The sequence below is a fragment of the Colletes gigas genome, unplaced genomic scaffold (genome assembly GCF_013123115.1).
Source record: "Colletes gigas isolate AHSC1104 unplaced genomic scaffold, ASM1312311v1 Colletes_gigas_Sc00015, whole genome shotgun sequence".
NCBI classification, from domain to species: Eukaryota; Metazoa; Arthropoda; class Insecta; order Hymenoptera; family Colletidae; genus Colletes; species Colletes gigas.
The window spans coordinates 6,437,291-6,456,923 of record NW_025106644.1 but is presented as its reverse complement, the minus strand read 5'-3'; the positions used below and the strand labels follow the sequence as shown (position 1 = coordinate 6,456,923).

Genomic DNA, 19,633 nt, shown 5'->3' with positions numbered 1-19,633 from the left:
CGCTGGTTGTTAGGAGAAATGCAAAACAAGAATCCTCCGCGAATGGCGGGCAGCTTGTTAGAAATTCGAGCCGCCACTTTATTTGACAACGTATTTACGCTACTACCACTACTACAGTCTCGCTCGACGACAGAAAATACTTGATCCTGTTGCGATCGGTCGAACGCGCGGATCTTTTTCTCGCAAGATCCGAGAACGTAGGAGAGATAGGCGAGGATAAAACTTTTCGAAACTTTCAACGCGACGTACGCGGCGGATCAATGGTCGAAACAGCTATTCGATAACCCTTTACGAAAAGTCTCATATTATTGATAAAATCGCTCGCAACCTTTAATCATTTTTCACAACTGTTTTTACGCTTATGCGTTTAGTTTTCCTTTTCGATGTTTTATTTTTTCTGAAAACTATAGAAATGCAACCGAGTCTTTGTACCTACGATTTCCCAACCACTCGTTTTTTCTCTTCCCTGGACAAGTTCAAAAAGAGAATCGCATCGAATCGACGTCAGTGCGCAGCAATACCCGACCGTTCGATAGTCGTTTCTGTCGGCGCAATACAAAGGATGTGTGCAAACGGGTATCAACGGCGCACGACAATACGCTAGAGAGACAGAGAGTGAGTGCGAGCGCGCGCGCGCGCGAGAGAGAGAGAGAATGAGAGAGAGAGAGAGAGAGAGAGAATGAGAGAGAAAAGGAAAAAAGGCATTGGCATCCTTTGATTAAAAAGAGGCTGATAAAAAATGGTTCAACCTTATGCGCTTTTGTGTCGCGTTACGAAGGGATATCATCCTCGTTCCGCGTTGCTCATCCTGCATACATATTAACATTGAAACTGTCACGTAGAATTTAGCGTCGCGTCGTTCCGACTCGTTCAATTACAGATGAGGGAAAAGTTGGCGAAAATGCGCGTCCGATAATCTGTAATTAAAGAAATGAAAAGACGAAAGATCGAGATCTTTTGTCGATTAAACCCGTTGCGCCGGTCGTCGAGGAGGCGAGGCGAGGTGAGCCGTGGTGAGGCGAGGTGAGGCGAGGTGAGGCGAGGTGGGGCGAGGTGAGGCGAGGCAGAAGGAAAAGGAACAAAGCGGGAGGAACGTAATGCTCTAGGAAAGAACGTGGCAAGAGATGGGCTTCTCTATGCATAGCATTTTAAACAAAGTTCTTAATGCCATAAGCAGCGGCACGTAGCTAACAGGTGTTGCGTATTTCTTTTGAACGCCGACGAACTTTGATACTTACCGTGGAAATTTATCGAGCGAGTTCCTGCTGCGGAAATAATTCATGTCACCCGCCGAAAAGTCTTTCGTTCTTGCTACCCCATCCGTCCGTCGCTGTTGCGGCGCTTTCGCAGCCACGCAGACGCACCCCCAGCTAGAACCCCGAACGTTCCCCTATATCCTCCCACGCTTCAAATTTAACGTGTATACTTACTAGCAGACACGTCCAGCATAAAAGAGGCGAAACTTGGTCTTGATTAAAAAATTTGCCGCGAATCGATGGAGGAAAATCCCGGCAGGCACTTTTGTTCGACAATTGCGCTTCTGAAACAAATAAATAACAGGCGATTAGTAAATGCTTGATAAAGGGATAGGATAAAATCCAGGGGATAGGGTTCGTTCGGTCTTTAATTGTCCAGCAATACCAGTATGTTGGTTGAGTTGAGAAATTCGAGAGTCGTAGACGGCTACAGCTGCCGTTACATCCTTCGCGGTTCGCAGTTGCAGCCGACTGCCGTTGGCTACGAAAGTGTTTCAACGTGTCTGCTTAAGCCGCGGGATCCTGGGGGTGGTGCGGAAGTGGGGCCAGTGAATCGCGCAATTAATCTTCGATTCAGAAACCCGTCTGTCGGCCACTTCGGTAATCTCGGTTCCTATTCGAGCTTTCGAGGGCGTAAAACGATGGCTAAAACGATGACCGGTGCAAAATCTCGACGTCGAGAGCAGCCGTGCTGCGTCCACCGCCAGACAGGACATTTCCGTCTTTCTTTTTCTCTTCCCGTTCGTTGATCCACCCTCCCGCCCCTCCTCTTCGTTTTTATGTTTTATCAAACTACTTTTACCCGCGATGTAGAAACTATCAAACCGAAAACTCGGTTCTTTTTCCACGTTCTACCTACGTACACGTATATCGTGACCGATTCTCCAAGTCGATCATCCTTTTCAACCTGTTCTCGTAGCGTTCGTTCGAATAGATGTCTTATCAAAAATTCGGGAATATTCCTATTTCAAACCTATACGAGTAGCTTTGCTCCTTTCTCTGTGCACGTGTCTCGACCGGGGTGCACGGAGGGATGCAACGAGAGGTGCGAGAATGTAGAAGGGCGGCGAAGCTCCGGAAAGATGAGGTAGCAAGACGTTAGACAGGGAGCAGCCAGGGACACACTATATGCTCGTCACGTCGAAATTTCGCCCACGTACCACTTTCCCGAAGTCTGCAACCGGGAAAAGGGAGAATGGTGGAGAAGAACGGAACTGTCGAAGTTCGGTTTTATAAGGAGAGCTGCCTGCGCTCCTCTTTCTTGGCTTGGGGTGGCGGTGGTGGTGGTGGTGGTGGTGGTGGCGGTGGCGGTGGCGGTGGCGGTGGCGGTGGTGGTAGAGGTGGCGGTGGCGGAACAGACAAGTATGGAAAAAAGAAGGGGTATAGCCAGATGCCTCTTGAATATCTGTATTCCGCGATGCGGATGGAAAATATTCAGGTGCCGTTTCCACCGAGGTGGTTTCATTTACATTATGTACTGTCCATCTCCCATCTCTGTTTGTGTTTTATCGACCGCGCGGTATCCTCCTTTTCATCGTGATCGTTCCTCAGAGATCTCGCTTTTTACACGTTTCTCTCAACCGCGTATTCCGTATTTCCACGTGCCGTGCTGACTCGTAATCGTGACAACAGTCAGGCGGCCATGGACGGACACGGTGCCCTTTCCACGACCAATATTTTTTCCAAACACGTGCTACGGATTATTCGTTGCGATACGAGAAGGGATGTTTTCCATTCGTGCAGTCTGTCTACGGGTTCCCGGGAACGTCCGCGGGAGCGAAATTAAATTTCGATTTTCAGATTTTCGTCCGACTGCGGCACGATACGGGCCAGCGGACAAATATTTTTCGAAATAATATAACGGCTCGTCGCGTTTCAACCTTGGACAAAGATATTCGATCAGAACGAACATTCGTCGACCAGAAACGCGGAGACGATCAACAAAGATAGCAGCAAAAGAATTAATAGATACGGAAAAGAAGGAACGTTTCGATCGGCGATAACTCGACCCGGTTACCAATCGATCGATTCCATTTTCAAGGAATCACGATTATTCGTCCGATGCCGCGGTTAGTTGAAAATTTTCTCGTTGATAGGCAACGCGAGAACGGCTGGTTTGTTTGGGAAATACGCGCGTCCATCGACCACGTAATTCGTTCATTTGACGTGTGCTGTCACGCGATCCGACCGCACGCACGCACGTGCGTTATACGCGCTCCGAAACTCCACGTGAAATGGATATTATTCCCCGGTTTTAATGTTATCCCTTTCGGCAACAATAAAACGCGAACCGAACGTCACCACCGTTCACCGAGATTCCTCGACCGTGTTGCGTTCTAATCACCGATCGAAAATTTCTAGTAGCCTAAATGTGTGCGAATCGCAGCTCGGAATCTTGCTTTATTTTTATGTATAGCGAGCAAACCAACGATCACGTCGAGTAACCGGGAAATTTTCTGATATTCGTTATTCCTATTCCTATTATTATTATTATTATTATTAATACGTGACCGAAAATTAGAGAACCATCGATCGCTGGTGGCAATACGTCGTTTAAACGTTGTATGTAACCACTTACGTTACGTTGGATGGGATCGCGTGCTGCCCGCGAGATTCAACGTGTAAAACGATTACCGGCTTTGCGAGACATGTTCGTTGAAATCGTCAAACACCGTTCAACAAGTCGATTAAACGTTTTCATTTAGCCAGCGTTGTATCCTTTGTAGAAGAAAGTCGAGCTGTCGGATAGGTTCGAACACGGAATTTCACGGCTTTTGTTCGAAACACGAGATCGCGATGTTGCCGCGAATAGATTTCGAGCAGTTTCTATTCGAAAATCGACCGGGACATTTGCAAACGGCGCACTCGTCTTTGGGAAAATTGGAAACCTTTCCAGCTTTCCCGGCCGGAAAGCCGAATCGTAGCATCTTCCGTCAAAGAACGGTTCTTCGCTGCAAACACGTCCGTCTTTTCTGTTTCGTGATTGACGCGCGTACCATCGACACCTGTTCCTTCTTCTATCGTCTCATTCTAACGCCATAAATGTTTAACGTTCGATTCGATTTACCTATCGTATCGAGCTGCTAGATTACTAAAAGAGCAACCTAGAGCCCCTACTTGGAGCGCTGCGATCTTTCAATCGGAACAAATAAAATAACGATCCGGTAAATATACATGTGTATTGTAATTGTAGGTATTCTTGGTTTTTACCAAACGATCCGTCGATCAATTTTCACTGCAACATTTTCAAATTTTATGAGTCGCTTTCATGAAACGACCTCACGTACGACCAACGCCTCCCGTACCCTCGATGAAATCGACGAAAAGAGTCTGAAAATTGTGGAAAGTCTGGTGGATAGGATGCAAACAGTGGCGATCGGGGGTCGAGTCGATATTGTCGGACCTTTCGAACTAGCACGTGGCGAACACCGGACATTGTATCCAATTCCTCGAAATCAGATTGAACGGGAAACTCGAGGCTGGTCCGAGTTTGGTCCGAAGGTGAGACCGAAAAAGACGCTAGACGGTAGACGGTTTTACTCACTTTTTCTTCTTCTTCTTCTTCTTCTTCTTCTTCTTCTTCTTCTTCTTCTTCTTCTTCTGGTTCGTACGCTCTCGCCTCGGCAACCGTTAGTTCCCATTCGGTGTTCGTTTCGCCTTCGTTTTTCGTTCGGCCATCACCTTCCGACGCTATTTCGATCGGGATAGCAAAGGGATTTTAGGACCTAATAACTGGAATTGGAGATCGGCCGCTGGCATCTTCGGTTTCTCCATCCGAGCCAAGAAAGGATGAGGATTAAATGATCGACTAGCTTTCACCAGCCTGCAACAAAAAAATATACTCTTCGTTGTATCGTTCAGATTTAACGATTCATTTTTAAATGGGTACCGGCAACGTTCAACGTGAAAATAAAACGAGTATTTTGTCGGGATCAGGTATCGTGTCTGCGAGTACAGGATCATACTTTTCGCGAGCAAACTTTATATGGTATTGTGAAATAATCGCCAAGATGGATCGGACATGGCTTATCATTAGCAGGACACTTTGTATCGTAGTGGTTATTGTTGGTCGATGAGGTCGGTATCTTTCACCCCTGGTATTACACGATTTACGACGACCGGCGAGTTTATTTCGCCGAGCCGCGAGAAATATTGGCCCCTCGGTTCCATCAGCTCTCGTGGCGTTAACGCGAGCCAAGAAAAATTTTGTTTTATTTAATGTATGTATGTATAGCGGTTCATGCGTTCGTCGTACATCGTCCGTGTTTATTAGGCGTGCGCGAAACGCGGCGGAAGTAGCATGAATAATAAGTCGAATTACCCGGAAGTTGAAGCAGAAATTCCGCAGAGGGTATCTTGCACGCGTATGCGCTGCAACCAGTGACACACGTAAGCCAACAAATGCCGCGCGGAGCAGACTCCCGAAGCCACGGGAGCCAGCCAGGTACAGCTTCCATCCAGATGGTATTAAAGTAGCCAACCCATTGAAAGTTTAACGTGCCGTAAGCACGCGAGCTGCACGCGAGCTTCTTCTACGGGTAGTTGTGTCGGTGCGCATTCAACTTTTTCAAGCCGTCCGGGCCAACATTGTACCGGAGATATGTGCGATACTAGTCGCTATAGTAAATAAACAACTAGAGGTTTTAGCTACTCGCATCCAGGATACCGAAACATATTATACTTTAGAGGTTCTTTCTTCGTCTCGAGCTTGGCCGATCGCGACAAAATCTTGATCGGCATACTTATTTTTTTACGACTTGGCTTTTTCGCTCGCGCGACGACCGGTCCTTGTAAGTACTCGAGGAGGAGTTTTTCTTCAAGCCGTCGAAGCCAACGGTATATGTATACAAGCATCGGGACGACGACAAGTGCCTTTCTTGGCGGCAACTACGATAGCAATTAATCGTCCGTCGGTACGACGCTTGATCATCGCGACGCCTCTGGTACAACGATACTTATAACCGAGTACATACAACGATCCTTCTCGATACGAAATTGTTTCAGCGGTGGTATTTCTTCGTGGCGCATTCGAGACGCGACGTGGCGTTGCGTTCGAGGAACACGGCTCGTTAGGACCTGGTCGTAATTTCGATTTTTCTTTGAAACTCGATACGCTCCAACAGCGAGCCGTCGATCCCTCGAGAGCACCGTGCTGCAAGAGCAGAGCATTCGAGGGACAACCAAGGAAACAGCTGATCGTACCGAGTCAAGGATAAGAGTTTACGTTCAAAGTTTCTAACGATAGTTCTACATTACCGTGTGGGGTGGTCCGTGTCGGCAGAGAGTGAACAAAGACACACGCGACACTGGTAATAGGAAGGACGTAAACTGCCCTCGGAAGAAAATATTGCTCGAAACTTTAAGGTTCTCTTCGGTCTAGTTTCTCGATGTTACTTGTTCGCGTACACGCGCACGCGTTCGATTCAATGCTTTCCCTCGGAGGAGAATACTCCGGAACCATGAACCGCGAATTTCCATTACGAAATCGTTTGTTTTCACCGGCTGCGGGGGGAGTTAACGATACAAACGGTTGGTTACGCGTCCACCGCGAATCGAATGTAAACCGTTCTTATGCATATATGCCGACCTCTCTCCAGCTTCATAATCCGACAGATTTAATTTACTACTACCAGCTCGAACGAGCCGTTCACGGTCTCGTTCGTTTCATTGCGGCCGGTGTAGACGGTAAATTCGAAAAATGGCTCGCGAAATCGGTCACGATGAAAGTAAACCAGACGATCGAGTCGGGGAATAGTTTCTCTGTTTCGTTGTTTGAAAACGAACAGAATTCATCGAACGATATGTACGTATGTACATACATATATCTTACCAGGCAGTATTCACGGTTCCAATTAATTATCATTTAATCACGGACATTTAAACGGATATGGAGCATCGAGCATGATATGTAGTACTCGACAACAACTGTTGTTTACCGGGTTTATTTCGATAGTGGGCCCGTTATTGTAAAATATCTAATTTACCTATATCTACGATTACCTCCGATAATTGAATAGAAAGACCATAAGCAACCTTACAGGTAGAGTGGCGAGCAAACGTTGCTTCTTCTACCGTCAGCTATTTCTCTTTTTTCCCCGATGTTTCTAAGGAACGTATCGATTCGGTCCCGTCGTCCAACTCTGACATTCTATTCCATTGCGTGACGCGTTGGTTGCGAACGTGGTGCAGGGTGCACGGAACGAGGGGCTCTTTGAGAGACAGTTGAATGGCATAAAGGTATTCGATGAAAAGGACGTTTCTCATCCTTCGAACGTGGATCGTCTGCTCTGCCTTGGTTGCTCGTTATCCGAGACCAACCAAGGAAGACGTTGTCGATTCAAGGTCAACGAAAGGAGAACGAACCTTGTAATAATTTTACCTAACAACGGTACACTCTCGAGATTGGGCTCGAGAGCTCCTCGATACGCAACGACGCGCCCAACTACTACGCGTGTCCGTTCGTTCGTTTGCTGGTCGAAACGGTTTTCCGACGTGCCGCCGCGTACTTACTCTGCCGTTTTTAGTCTCGCTAACGTTCCAATATCTGCGTCCTTTTCACAGACAATGAGAAAGAAAAGAAAATTGTTGCGACGATCGTAGCAATGAAATTTTAACGATACCTAATTAAAATTCGTTTGCTCTTTTCAGTCGTGTCGTTCGATCGTAAAAACGAGGCCAACTGCGCGTCGAAAATTTCTCTATGGACATCGTAAAATGTATCGTGGCCGCTTTTTCTTTCCGAAGCAGCGAAATTACGCGCTAACGCGGCCTTGTTTACCTTTTTTCTCGGTTGCTTTTCAGTCCTCTTCTTGCCCGGGCATTACGTGGCTATTTTCCCGCGGACGTTCCTATATTTTTCTTTCCCCCATTACGTGTGTTCTTCGCTTCGCGACGGAAGTGCACTGAAAAACGCCGACCGCTGTTTCCCCGTGTCCCATTCAAACGTTTATAACGATGGCCGGAATACGTCATCGTCGGAGACACAGTACGACGATACACCGAGCGCGCGTAAAACTCACCCCCGTCCAACAATACTCGTTCGAACCAAGAAAAAGCGAAACTCTGCGCCGCGCCGCGCCGCGCCGCGACAATCCTGAGAGCGACCACCAAAACGTACAAAGATAATTCTCCACATTCTCTTTATAATGCTTGCAAAGGTACAATTATATATTTAAAAAAGGAAAAACGTACACGTTGCCGAGCGAATAATTTCCAAATAGTGTGCACCGTGATGATGTTCGATGTATTAAAATTCTCGTCGATCGAGGCAATTTCAGGAGTTTGAGGAATTTAGTTTATCGCAGAGGAAGGAGCAAAGACAAATTGGGAGGAGGTTGATCGGTCGAGCGATCAGGATTGTCGCCGTGTCGAAACGGATCGAAACGGATCGAAACGGATCGAAACGGATCGAAAATGGGAGATTCGAAACTCTGTCGCGGTCTCATTGTTTGCCAGAAAATCGGACGGGACAGATTCGCAATTTGAAGAGAAACTCGTCTGATTGCGACGCGATCATGGAGTGGTTATTTTGCAAGTGCGCGGCGTGGGGGCGGCGTGGCGCGGTTCGGCTCGGCTCGGCGCGACGGTCGCCGTGTAAACAAACGAGAACCACGGGCCCGAATTAATTGAAACTCCCTCGAGTGGTGTGCGTGACACGATTTCGGGCCACGTGTTTCATTCTAGCGTGTTTCACGACTCCGACTGCTGGTGAAAAGGTGCATGTCTAGGTAGGAATACAGGGTAAAACAGGTGCACGCGCACACAGCCTCCGTTCGACGGTCGCGGTAAAGTATCGTCGGGTTGGAGAATGAGCGACTCATAAATTTGCCAGAGTATCAAGCCATAAATTGAAAATGCAGGCCTTCCCAGGTTCAGGCAGGATGCTTTTCCTGAAGAGAGGAAGTAGTTTCAGCTGCTAACGTAGCAGAGCTCGTGAAAAAAGCTCCACATCGCGGCAGAGAAACGCTTCCTCGGCAGCTATAGGTGCCGTATCGAGGGTCGTTTCTTCCTCGTAACATCGACTGTACGATCTAGAAAGGAAATTTCTTTCCAGCATCGTTTCGCGGCGTTGTGGCTGCATAACAAGCGCCGTGAATTTGCGCCGTGAATTTGCGCCGTGAATTTGCGCCGTGAATTTGCGCCGTGAATTTGCGCCGTGAATTTGCGCCGTGAATTTGCGCCGCAGATTTTACGCCACGAGCGATCCACTTTTAACATCCGACAACAACAATTTATTTATTATTTTACTCAACTTGTTGTCCTTTCGAACAATATATTCGCGATCCAGGCCCTAGTTTCTAGTTCAATTCTCGGTAACTGGGAAAAATCCAACATTTTGACAAAATCTAATCATCTTGAAAAAATTATTTTTCCCTTTTCCTTTCCCATATATGTACATGTACAGATTCATGGTAATTCCAATTGAACCTTGTCAAATCGAGAGATCCGATAAAAATCCCTAGTGTATGCGCATACGATGAATCTGATCATCGATCGAATGATCTATGAAATGTAAAAAAAGGCGATATCGAAGAGAATGAAAAAAACACAACGCATCAACAAATTCGTTATGAATTTTGTATCGATAACGCGTCTGTTATACGCTCAACTACTGCGAGAAGATTATTTGTTATAACCGGGCACGTTGTCCTGTATTTAATTTTATTTATTAATCGTCAGTGGGATCGCGAGTTTCGCACGCTGCTCGATCCACATTCGCGATAATTTTACAAAATTCACCGTGCGTCACTCGTTTCGCATCGATTTAAACCGCGCTACTGTTCTCCCACGCTTTGTGTCGGCTATTTCAGTCAAATTTTATGCGACAGAGACGCGCGTATCGCGATTCCACGCACCTAAAGCGTACGAGAACATTTTCGCGTATAACGTATTATTACTTTCTCGTCCCGTAACGATTCATTTAAAAAAATTTTATGCCCGCGCGAATGCATCTGTTGGAGGTGTATCTTTCCAAGACCTATCGAAAGTTGTCTCGAACGTGTGGAAAAAGCTAAACCACCTGTGAAATCTACATCCTATGTATGTACATACAGAGACCGAGGTGCGACTGCTTAAATGTTGTTAGTTTGCGTTAGCGAATGTCGCGACTACGTTCTCGAGCTTTGCATTTTTCATTTTACGACTGCTAGATTTCGTGTATTTGTAAGAGAAATTGTCGCAACGAGCGCGAGGCATTATCAGATGAAACTATCTCTGGAAACGTTCCGTGCACGTTGCATGTGCTTCTATTCGTTATTGGGTTAAAAACAACGAGGAGCACGGGATTAGAAATGCTATCGAGAAACGACAGGAATCGCAAAGCACGCGTAATACTTTTCGGTTTTTCTCGTTGCAGGGATGCGAGTCGTGCGTACACTCTGTGCGCTCGAGCTACATATCTACGGTACTCATGTACTTGTGTATATGTATAAAAGGAGTGTAATTTCATGACTCTTGTCGTAGCAACGTCTACCGCTAACCGATGCGCGTTAAGTAGACACGAGAGAGAGAGAAACGCGCGTACTCATCCGCTTCACAGAGGATCCGAAACGATTCGCTGTAGCCGTGTTCAAAGCCTTTTGTGTCCGCTTCTCCGAACATCAGCGGCCTGGAGGCTCGGATACCACTCTCGTTTGCTCCGTGCTACGAGAGAACGGTACAGAGTCCTCCCTTTCATCCCTTTTCGGCCATCTTCGTCTCTCTTTCCGCGTTCTCCCTTCTATTCTTGTTCGCTCGGCGCGGATCGGCTCGGCGCGATTTGCCGCGACGCCGACGCCGACGCCGACGCCGACGCCGACGCCGACGCCGACGCCGACACATCGCGGACGGAAGACGCGGCTGAATGTAGCGATATTACTGGAGATTAATCGTATCCGCATTGTTGCTAACCCTTTTGTCGTCCGGGGCGACAGTCCGCTACGATGTAACCGCGATTAGTATCTCCGGCCAGCTAACTGCCCGACTAACTTATCACCAGACTATTTCGGCTATGATGCTGCAATTTCTCGCCAGATTTACACACAACAATTTCATGGAAGAATCTGTTTTTCACCTGGATAAACGTCACGTTCTAGGATCCATAGTGTTTGATCGATAGGCGTAATCTTGCCAGAAGCATCGTGCATACAAAATAGTTTCCCCTTTTTAGGGGAATCGGTCCGATGGAATTCCAGAAGTATGTATCTGGATATGTGTATTGATACCGATCAATGGTGGCAATCGTTTCTCGCTCGGGTATTTTCTCTTTGTCTTTGTCCGAACGTCGAACGAGAAGAAAATTAGCGTCGCGTCGTTTTCGGTGCGCGAGTCGAGGATCTTTGTCGCGCGTAAGAACGTAACTTGATTAAAAGTTTCGGACGAGAAACGCAAGCGAAAGAGCAGAAAGAGCGGAAAGAGCAGTCGCAAAGACGGAAAACGCGTCGGATAGCTGAGAGAGGGTGGACAGAGTAAAAAGAGGGCGATAGAAGGACCCGGAAAGACTTGGCTTAAACGATATTCAGTGTTTTTGAGAGAAATCGATGCCTGAAAGGTAAGGTAGCGGAGATACCGCGCCGCCGCCGTGCCGTCACGCCGCCGTGCCGTCACGCCGCCTCCTCTTCCTTGGTATACATACGTACATAGATAGTTTAGAGGCGAAATAGTGAAATTAGGACCGGCAAGATCTCGCGCGACCGTTGCGTTGGTTCGGTCCAAGAGTGAACGCGGTTCCCCGGCAATCAGGATTATTCGTTTCGAGGATGGGTTGGGTTCGGTTCGCTTTCCGAGGATAACAAGAGCACGAGACAATGTTTCGCGGCGATCGAGAAACTTGTCTCGTTAAAGTCGAATCTGTTTGTTGCGCGAGGATCGAAAACTTCCCTGGCCCCTGTTTGCTCTTTCTCGTTTCTTCGAACCCGACCGTTACAAAGTATCGATCAAGTTTCGTTCGGTTCGGTTCGGTTCGGTGTGACGCGACGCGCGATTCGATATCGCTTCGAGTTTGTTGTAATCGAAGGTAGCGAAACCAGCTATGTAAGCGGTTAATCGTACATCCGTGAACAACTCGTGGCTCGTGAGCTCCAATTTCTACGCACTCGTTTACTCCGATCGATTATACGGTTCGTCGAACGAAAACACGTCGTGTCAAAGTACCGCTAAATTACTCAAGTGTTCGCGCGACTCTGTACTCGAGAAATTACAGGATCCACGGTTCGTGTTTCCCGACCTGGTAGGTACCTGCTACCGGATTTCGCTTCCCTCTACGCAATCTCTGCAACCTTCGTCAACCGTACCTACGATTCTTTACTACAAAACGTACAAGTACAAAGCGTGGGACAAATATTTCTCACCAATACGAATTTGTTACGTATACGATGGTCAAGAACAATAGGTACATACTTTTAATACGAGAGATCGCCACTAAATTTTCTCATCGAAAAACATCATATTCTCCGGGAGTTTGACACTTGCCTCTGCCGATTCGCGTGTCTTTGCCTAGCCTGTCTGTTTTTTAATCGTGTCACGTGCTTGGACGGCGGCTTGAGCACGATTTACGATCCAGTAAAATACGCGCAACTTTTCTTTATATTCCCGCGATAATTTCATCCTCTTTGTTGAAAAAATCTAGTCGAGAAACAAAAAGATCACGTTTATTGTCTGACTTTTTTCGATGAACGTATCGTTGGTTAACGAGCCAAGTTCTAGACGGCAGAATGAATGCAGAGGACGAGTCGGAAAGTTTCGTTTCCTTCCCTAAGTAGTCACAATTGCGGTGGTAACTTTAGCCAAAGTGCAACCGCACCTGGCACAATTCGAAACATTCCAACGCGCGGATGGATAACTATTCGAGAGATCTCCCTCCTTCCGATCTTCCTTTCCCTTTTCCTCGTACCGTAGCCTATCGCTTAGCCAGTATTTCTCATTGATTCTCTTGCCTTTTGCCTCCGCTGAAGGCGAAACCCTCGTTTCGCGATTTCTTCGTCGGCAAAAGGAAAAATTTTAAACAACTCGAAACGAAACCAACGCAAGAACGAGCGATTGTCTAATTGAAAGACGCCGGGGCATCCCCGAGTGGAAATTTTATTCGACCGTTTTAACGATCAACTTCCTTTCCCCACCGACTTGGTACAGTTCCTCTCGGATAAATTGCACAGCTAATTAAGAGACGTTACTTTGAACCGCCTCGGTTCAACGGCTCGTTCCCGCAATCTATCTACATATATGTAGAAAAGTTTTAAAATACGTCTAGCTGGGTATGTACATAGATCGAGCTTCGATCTGATTAGGATAATCGTATCGCGATGGCACGCGAAAACCAATGGCGCTGATGGGACGGTGAGGAAAAGATGACGAGGATGACGAGGATGACGAGGATGACGAGGATGACGAGGATGACGACAACGACAGATTAGGTTATTGGTCGTTGGCGTAGCAGCCGACGATAAACCGGAAGAAAACGGTCGAACGAGAGGAATGGCAAAAGACTGTCGTGCCAAGCCCAACTGTTTTCCGTCGATGTGGTTTTGTGCCAGGCGGTGCTTCGTGTCGACCCCCTCTGCCACCGTGTAGTAATAAACCGGCTCAACGGTCAAAGGTTCTCAACTTTTCATTTCGCCAGGAGTAATAGAGTCCCCCATCGAGAGAGGAAAGCTAACAAACCGAGGGGAAAGGGACTCGGAAAGGCATAGCCAAGGGGTGAGAAGGGAGATGGGGTTGGAGACGGGGCTGGAGACGGGGCTGGAGACGGGGCTGGAGACGGGGCTGGAGACGGGGCTGGAGACGGGGCTGGAGACGGGGGGCAGGGAGAAATTTCGGCAAACAAAGGTCAAAGAAAGCCAGGGATGGGGAAAATATGGATATTGGTTTTCCATGAACGAGCTAGCTGCTGAGCAGGTTCTTCTTTTCCGCTTAGCGTAACGCGAACGAGGTCAGTTTCCACGTTTACAGTCTGCCAAGAAATACGGAAATCACGAGTCAATATACAGAAGCACATACGCGTACAAGACGTGTGAATCGATCGATTCGACGAGAAACCAGAAACCCAAACTGTCAACAATTTATTCATATTTCTTGGCTACAACATCGTTGTTCGAGAAACTCGATTCGGAACTGTTGTTGTTCCGAGTGTCCGTCTATCGAGTAAATGACCACCGAAAGTAAACCATTTTTTTCTATTCTTACTCGGTATTATACGGAACAGATAGTAGTACTATTTCGTATCATAAATCCATCGTGCTTTCTACGGTGTAACGGCACCATTAGCAAGGAAACGGCTAGACGCACGGACGAGCAAAGATACCGGGGCACAGTTAATGCTTAACGACGTGATCTCGTTGCAAAAGACAACCAAGACCGTCTGAAAATCCTCGTACCAGTCGAGAAACGGTACGAACCGTGATACCCGGCGACTGGTCTAGCACGGAAACGTTTCGTTGCTCGGGGCCATCGTTCAACTTCCACTCCGGCCATTGACTATGCCTCTTACGCGATTTAAAGCTCGGTAACATTTCTTAATTTGTCAATTTAAGGAATATTCAATTTACCTCCGGCGACTCCCTTTCTCGCAACAATTCCGAATATTTACCAATCTAACCGTCCGTTGGTAGAAATGCCAAGCGAGTCTAAGTAAAAGTTTAACCGAAAGAAACGCGGTGATTACCGAACAAACGAACAAACAAACAAACAAGATCGATCGTTAAACAATACGATATCAGATCGTTAACGCATTCCTGTCTCGTCGTTTCGTATTGTGAATGGCTCTTTCATTATCGGTAGCTAACAACCACGCGTACCATTTCCTTTTTTCGTTTCATTTCCATTTCAAAGGTGTCTTGATTGCGATAAATTGTTCGGAATAGAGTTCGCGGGGTCGCGACGTTCCGCCTAACGTATTTACCCCAAGTTTAAAAAGCTGTTCGGACCCGGAGCTACGGGTCGCGCCGCCGACGCCTCGCGTTGCCTCGCGTCGCCTCGCGTCGCCTCGCATCACGGACCAGTCCACGACATCCATTAGAGATTCCAAGTTCATCGCGAGTAAACCACAAAGTGGCAAGTTTCGCATCCGTCGTATTCAACGGACCGTTAACGGTCCTCGACCTTTTCAACCCCTTAAATTTCGCACGACCGGCTGGCTTCCCAGCGATTCCTTATTTCGCGGCTGACACGGCTACAGCGAATCCGCGAAACTTGCTCCACGCCGATATCCGGCTTCGGTTGCTTCGATAAGCGTTTACGAAATATCGAACCATCGTTTTCGATCCTTGGTGAAAATATCAAAGGTGCCCCCGATTTTACCGATTTTAATCATCTTGCAATACCGGTCAACCAAATAACGCGAAAAATAGACCAATTTATCGAAAAAATCTGCTACCTTCACCTGTTCGCAATAAAACATGGAATTACCGTCGTGTCAATGAATATTCGTTATTTTTTTGTCATCACGGATACATCCACGTTAGAACACCTCGTTAAGTTATCGCAAATCATATCTTCCAATTACAGCGGCAATTAATTTTGTTTCGCGTTCGAGATTTAGTAGGAAATTTTGGCCTCTGAATGTGGACGCGTTATGTTATTTGCAACCCGGTTGGCCGTCCGGACATTTCGAATACACGCAATTTTGCAAATAATTAATGCGCCAACGGGGAAATTGTTAAACGAGAGAGTGTCGTTTGAAAAGTTACAAGTCGTAGTTGATAATTTATTGGTGACTATAGCGTAAGAGTAAGGGATGGTCGTTCGATTCGACTGGAAACATTTTTCCGTTCTCTATGGCGGAATGTGGAAGAGCAATGCAAGCAACGCTGACGCTGAAACCTGTAAATGGGCCGGGATGTATAGTGAAATTATTTCAAATGACGCGCATTTGCGGAAATTTCGCCCGCGCGTGACGTAAATTGCGATTTCTGGTTACTCGTTTCGCGCATGATTCAGAATTCGCGATCCGCATCGCGTGCGGTTGCGAACGCTTTTCATTTAGAAAATCTGCATTGTCTTGAATTTTTCCCCGGTGCTACTACTACGTTGCGTTCGGAAGTCGATCGAAACTTGAAAGTAGAACGAAAAGTAGAAATCGAGAAAAAAAAATAGATTCGCGATATTCGCGAGAATCGAATTATCGATGAGTCTTTTTACAATTTGTTTGTTACCGTGGGATTTATGTATCTGGCTTCGAACGCTAAAGTATCCGTGACAAAAGAAAATAATTTAAACTTGTGCCTCGGAAACTTGTCCAAGTATGTGGAGGAATAGAGAAAAGAAAGCAGGCCAACGAGCCAGCTACCTTCGCGACGAGACTTTTCCACCCAACGCCTTGGTCCTTCCACGATTCTTGCAGCAGGTTTTCCCTATTCGCTTTTCCCCACTGTCCCTCTAGGTGCCTTGCACGTTCTCGCTTCCAGGCCGCGAATTGGCTCCAAGGTAGATTCATTTCGTATTTATTAAATTTCATAAAGCATCTCGGCAGACAACGGCTGTATTTTCCATTTTCTCGTCTGCGAGTTGCAGACGCGGAGAAGAGAGAGTGTCGTGGGAAATGGAGAACGCTGGAAGATGAGCGTAGGCAAGGCAAACCACTCGTTCTTTCTCCGCGGTCGTTTCCTTATTTATCATTCTCGCTTGCTCGCAATTCGTTCGTGCGTCGGTCTCGCCGGAAAGATGGCAAAATTAACCAATAATTGTTTCGTATCGATCGGTCCGAATTTCGCATGGATGTGGAGTAGGAAAAGCAACAAGATAATCTGCGAGAAATGTTAGCCATGAGGAGAGGCGACGTGCGACGGGCGACGGACATAAGCTATTTTTCTACGGTGAACGTAATAACGATAAACGAAGTTAGCCGGAGAAAACGAGGCGAAGCGCCACGGCCCCTTATATTGGAAGTGTTCAATATGGAACTGCGAAACGCCGATACATTACGGTGGCACGTGTACGAGATATTGACCAATGACGTTCCGGTACTGCTATTATTGGCTGAGATCTTATTGGAGTAGCCTGCATCGTTCTGGGTCAGTTCCGCGCACAGACATTTATATTTCGCGGCGGTGGCGGTAGCTACGCCGATATTGAAATTGGAAAAGATTCACGAGCCTTTTAATGTACCCCTCATCGCCGCCGCCGCTGCCGCCGCCGCCGCACTATCGGTCTCCAACTTTTTACTTTTTGATCGTTTAGTCTCGATTATGCGGACGTCGTATTCGAAGCAGCCGTTAACGGCATCGTTTCTACACTATATGTATATCTGCCGCTTAAAATGTATACATAACGCTTTTATCGTTTAATTAAACCTTTGGATCGTGCAAAACGTCCGTTGAATAAATCATCTAGACATTTTAATAGGACTGTCGATGAGGAACGTATACGTATATGTAGGTATAATTGTTTCTGTTTTGCCGAGCTCTTGGCTGTGCCACGCAAATGTTTCCTTTCCCGTGGATCGTCGCAAACTTCTCCTCACGGTTTGCTTCGACGCGACGGGACGCGACGCGTCGGGACGGCCTAAACTAGCAACTCGGTTCGTTCGTCAACCCTTTCTGCCGACGGTTCGCGAAAGCGCAGTCTCGCCAGGCGGCCACCGACGGATTTCTACGCTTTTAACGGTAATCTCCACCTGTCCCTTAAACCTTTCCCCTAGCTGGGCCTTTCCTCCGTCCGATAGTGCAGTAACCCTCTACAAATTCCGAATCACCGTTCAACACTTGCAACGACGAATGACCAGACCCCGAGTCACTCGTCGTCGCTGCAGGCCTGGCAGTCTTTAAAGCTATATGGTGGCAGCTTGTTCGCGGACACATGCACGGTTTGCCACCGGTGAAACTTGCGGATTACCAACTCTCCTCCTCTCGCCTCTCTCCGTCCACTTTCACCCTCTCCTTATCACCCTCCCCAAAATTAAATTTTAATTAAATCTACCCGTCGCGTCGCGTCGCGTCGCGTCGCGTCGCCGCTCCAGCCGCTGATGCGGCCCCTCCAGCCACCAGCACTTTCGCGTCTCAGAGACGGCAACTCCTCAACCGGCTTAGCTATGATTGTTTTAACTAGCTATAGATCTCGGAGATCTTAATGGGTTCGCGTAATTTAACCCTCGGATTTCCGGCTGATGTTTGCACGACGAACGACGGCCTCGAGAGTACGACGGCCGTGTACCTACTCGATGGACACCCCGAACAACGCCCCACAGTTCCTTCGATAGGTCATGTTTCGTTCGATCAAGTACTTTGATTATTTCGCAGTTGTAATCGTCATCTGATTCCGAGTAACCGGCACGGCTACGTTTCTATCTTTAAACAGGATCGAGTTTTAAACGATACCAGCCAGCCCAGCAGCGGCTGTCGTCTCGGTTGCTTTTTATTTCTGCGCGTGCTTACCGCCGTTATGCCAAACCCTTTCAGGTAGTCTTTTCTGTCGTTTAAATTTAAATGCCAACTACCGCCCCGCCCAACGATACTTGCTACGACCAAGAGTTACGCTTTTCTATTAACCCACTCGTGAGACCCCGGACAAGATTTTTCCGACGCGACCAAACGCAGACGGCTGGAAAAAGTCCAGCGCCATTTATTTGAAAACCATTAACATCGACTAACCGCTATTCTCGATTCCGGATCAAAGTCATTACACATCATCCCCGAGTTTTTCGCGTTCTTAGCGATGCTTGACATTTCTAAAGGGGAGTTTCAACACAGAAAGGCGGTTGGCAAATGATCTTGCCGCCATTAATCGCGCCGTTGATCCCGGAATCGCTGTCAATGCCTACCGGTACGTCGCGGAACAGACGATTCTCTCTCCCTTTCGTCTCTCTTTCGTCGTTCGTTGCTCGACCGATCTCTTCTCTTTCTATTCGCTCCCTGATCCTTTTTCACCGCGAGCAACGTTCGCCCGGCCACCCAGCCACCCGTCCGCTCGTCCGCCCTTTTTTCGCACTAACCGTGAGAGGGAAAAACGTGCATTGTGGGCCGGACCGATGGTCCTTGATGAGCGGTATCCGCTTCCGGTCCGTCGAACAAAGCTTCGTTCTCATCAGAAAGCGACGCAACATCGTTATCGCGGCAGCGATTCTCCTCGTTCCTCGTTTTTCCCCGTGTCCCTCGAAATATCGAACCGCCGTCGCGTTGTGCCGTGCCAGCCCTCGTCTACAAGCACCGGAGAAGGGTTGTCTCTCGGAACCGATTTCTCCTAATTGCCGACATTAGATCCGTTCCCGTAACGTTCGAAACATTAATGATTTAACGTTACCAGCAAATGTACAACTCTGAATTTACATTACGCGAACCAACGTAAAATCGTATCATCGATATTTAAATAGGGAACAGAGGGAAAAGATCAACGATGATCGTAATTTATAGAAAGCGTATCGATGATCCGTCTTATGGAGTACCTGACCCTGCCAAGTATCTTGATTTACG

The 19,633-nt window shown here is 47.4% G+C and overlaps 1 protein-coding gene across 1 annotated transcript in view; it reads left to right on the top strand.

The window, feature by feature from the left end:
* The window catches only part of LOC122399792 (lachesin-like), a 139,485-nt gene that overhangs the window by 40,114 nt on the left and 79,738 nt on the right, over positions 1-19,633 (top strand). The gene's annotated exons all lie outside the window — the stretch shown is intronic.